This window comes from Silene latifolia, chromosome Y (genome assembly GCF_048544455.1).
Source record: "Silene latifolia isolate original U9 population chromosome Y, ASM4854445v1, whole genome shotgun sequence".
NCBI lineage: Eukaryota > Viridiplantae > Streptophyta > Magnoliopsida > Caryophyllales > Caryophyllaceae > Silene > Silene latifolia.
The window spans coordinates 408,792,445-408,796,283 of record NC_133538.1 but is presented as its reverse complement, the minus strand read 5'-3'; the positions used below and the strand labels follow the sequence as shown (position 1 = coordinate 408,796,283).

Genomic DNA, 3,839 nt, shown 5'->3' with positions numbered 1-3,839 from the left:
CGGATTATAGGCCGATGTAGAGTTCAGTCCCGTCCATATGGGGTGTAATGGACATGGGACTTTAAACCGATGTCCATTAATATATGCACATCGGATTTTTAAATATATCCGATGTCCATATGAGTAATGAACATCAGATTTTTATAGAAAGCCCATGTCCATATGTGTAATGTACATCAGTTTTTTATAGAAAGCCCATGTCCTTTGACGCTAGAATTACATCGAACTTTTATAAATCCGCCGTCCTTTATATTGTTTTTTTTTTAAAAAAAATTTTGAAAAGAGCAGGCCAATTCATATTGCATTACACCAATTTGAATGCCAAAACATTAATACAAAACATGCCAACTGCCATTCAACCAAAATGATCGATTTCAATTAATAAAAACCGATCCCAATCAACATACAACGCAACCGTCTCCGTCATCCGAATTCAACAACTAACGAACAACAACAAAGGGCATAACAAATCCCAGCCAACATAACATATGGTCTTGCAGATCATGTAATCAGTTTTTCAAAATGCAACTATCTAATACATTACTACGCTAGCTAGCTATCTACGGCTAGATATTGAGAAAATACTTCGCCCACAAGTCCCGAACCTCATCTAATTCTTCTTGTGAATATGGTGTGGTGTCTTGAAAAACCTGTAATGCATATTAATGACAATGGGGCAGTCAGACATGGCCTCACAAGGGCAGCTTCATATAAGCTAATAATTAAGGGAAGAGGGTGCAGCAGCTAAAGTAATAATTACTTGAAAAAATACCGAGTGTTGCTATAATACAGATATTCCTCCAATGTCCAAGTAGCTAAAGTTATAGATATTCCTCCATCAACAGTATCAAGCTTATGTGCAGCGTAATATCTGAATGATAGGGCGCAGATGTTGCTGGCTAAACAAAAATTGAATTTTGCAGCTGGAATAACCTAAAACAAAAGAAGACAGCTCATAAATCTAAATAGTCACCTAACACACTTAAGTGAAACAATCATAGACCAACCCAAAAATACATACATATCCCTCATTTAACTATACAGTTTTCTGTAGTAATGCTTCGTCGCTCATATAAGATGGTCTCCATATAAGATTTTGAGTAAATACTAACCTGAAGGAACAATCTCCTTTGTCTGGTTTACACACTGGGTTCAAGGAAAATGCACAGGAGTAAGGGATTTTCCTCCTACAAGCATTTAAAGGAGGGTGAAGAGACGAGAACAAACCCCAGCTCGATTCAATTAAGACCGCGATAAGTATAAACAAGCACGTATCCCTCAGACTCTGCTAGTTAGTTCTGCAAATAAATTTTACATACCATAATAATTAGAATTCTCAAACACTGAGGTCAAGCAATCACAAATTTAAACATTTATAGGACATTCGAGTGCTCCTGTTTTGCAGTCAACATAATTATTGATTTTAGTAGCAGATATGTAATTACAACTAGTTTCAGGTTCAGGGGTTTACAAGTATTATTATATATAGAATTTAAGTCATAATAATGTACTCTCTTTACATAAATCTCAAAGAAGTTCCAAGCCACGATCCTATAGTTGGTACAATAAAGAAGGAAATCAATATTTTTTAAACGATACCCATATGAAGGAGTAAGGAGTAGATTTTCTAAAAGAAAAATCAGACCTCAACACACTCAAACAAAATATACTTGATAACTAGTGTGTAGCTGTATGACGGTAGTTTGAAAGGTCAATGTTTACAAGTCACAAAACATGATGCAAGCAATCCCAATACAAACTGAAATCCTCCCTCCACAATGTAGCTATAAGTAGAATACTTGGTTGTGAAGTAAAGCACATTAAGGATAGTATAAATGTGACAGTAAGACCTCAAATTTGATTCTAGAAATGGAGCAGTTAGAGTCCATATCTAGAATCATTTGTAAAAAAAAAAAATGAAAAAAAAACCAATCATAAACGATTCCAGTATCTCCACAAAGAAAAGAGAGGAAGGAAGACGTATATGACAATCGCCTAATGATATATTACTATCACAGCATATTCACCTTAATAGTGCTATCCATTCCACTAGTAGCCACAACAGAGTCACATGGATGGCACTGGACACAATTGACCACTGAAAACAAGGCGAACAGACAAGCAAAGATGTAAATAAGTAAATCAGATAAGACATCTTAGATTTAATTTTTTTTTTTGTTACTTTGTGATGGTGTCATATATTCAATATAAGTATAGTAAATAAATAAGAATAAGTTGGGCAGAAAAGGTTTTTGAAAGCCTTACCAGCTTCATCGCCCATTACCTGATGCCGACATTTCAAAGTCTAACTCTAGTTCTTCATCATAATCGGAGTCCTCTCTTTCAGATCTAGGACACCTAGTGAAGCATCACTATTTCTTTCCGAGCGATAAATTATGTCACTTAATGATATCAATATGCCAGCTAGTGATTCAAACTTATGCCCCCTATCATTTGGCTTATTCTTTTCATCTTCAGCTACAAAATTATGGCAAATGCAAGCATAGCAGACGAGATGCAGCACCAACATCAGCAAGAAGAGTACTTATCTATAAGATTATTTAAGGTCGCTGTCTAGATTGTACTAGACTCGTACATATATACATGTTAGATTGGACTGGTCTTGTACTAATATACATTCCTCCAATTTGAGAGTCCTACTTTATTGTATTCAAAATTGCAAATTTCATGGAACCCATCAAAACGACATTAACTAAATCACGAAATAACGATTAACCATGAAATTCGCTAATGGTTTAGCTGAATGAACCTTCATAGATCTAGAACGACGGCTGTAAAGAACAACACGAGTATAATACAAACTGAAATATAATACACAAACGCAGGAGTTTTATTGTATTCACAAATTGCAAGTCCTGCTTAATTGGACTGAAAATTAAACAATCCCTCGCTTTTACTCGAATCAATTAAAACGATCCATCTCCCAATTGAACTGAAGTTTAATTGAAAGGTGTAACCCTAATACTTAATTGTACCCTAATAGATAAAATAATTGAATCCATAAATCCTAGATGATAAAAAAAAACCTAAATTCAGTTATAAATTGAAAACAAGTGAGGAAAAACAAAGGATTTAAGAAAAAAATTGATAAAATACCAACCTGATTGAGAATTGCGTGTTAACTAGTTGATGAAGTGCTGCCGGAAGTAACTATGTGGGTCACGAGGTCGGTGTCAGAAATGACGAGATGTTGTGGGTGACGGTGACGATATGGCTACCGGCGTTCTGCGTCGAGGTGAGCAATAATGAGGAAGTTGGGTGTTGAGGGAGTGAGACAGATGGGAATCTGAATTAAAATGGGGAAGTGGGAGGGTTTAGATGGTAAGGTCACGTATATTCTCATGGGCGGGGGAATTGTTTTCATTTTGCGCCCAAATTGAGGATTATATGGACATGGGTTGTAATTTAATCCGATGTCCATTATAATGGACATGGGTTGAAAATAACAACCGATGTCCATATAATATAATTACATCAGACTTTTATAAAAATCCGATGTGCAAACTTATTACATCTGTTTTTTCAAAAATCCGATGTCCATCCACTGATGTCCTTGATGAATTCTGTAGTAGTGTTTGGTTATTAATTTTTGTCATTTCACACTTTTTGAAAGTTCAGTTTTGTAATCTTGAATTTCATTCAGTTTATGCTATAGAATTTTTAATTGAAATAAATTTGATAGTCATTTCATCAATATCCTTTTAATTATTTGTTTGGATTAAGAATATGTGTGAACATCGAATCGAATTAAACGAATTATGGTTCAAAAGCAATTAAACGACTTGAAATAAGTCGTAAACTAAGTTGAAATGGTAAAC

The 3,839-nt window shown here is 34.8% G+C and overlaps 1 long non-coding RNA gene across 3 annotated transcripts; it reads right to left on the bottom strand.

Annotated features, from left to right (window-relative positions):
* Positions 1–313: 313 nt before the first annotated feature.
* Positions 314–3,327, bottom strand: LOC141633073 (uncharacterized). 3 transcript variants are annotated; one of them, XR_012537884.1, is made up of 6 exons: positions 3,122–3,327; positions 2,266–2,478; positions 2,028–2,098; positions 1,113–1,298; positions 761–933; positions 314–650 (listed from the first exon to the last, which is right to left on the bottom strand). It is a non-coding gene; the product is annotated as an uncharacterized LOC141633073 (long non-coding RNA). The 3 variants fall into 3 exon arrangements; XR_012537885.1 differs by having other exon boundaries at positions 773–933; XR_012537886.1 differs by having other exon boundaries at positions 2,285–2,478.
* Positions 3,328–3,839: the final 512 nt, after the last annotated feature.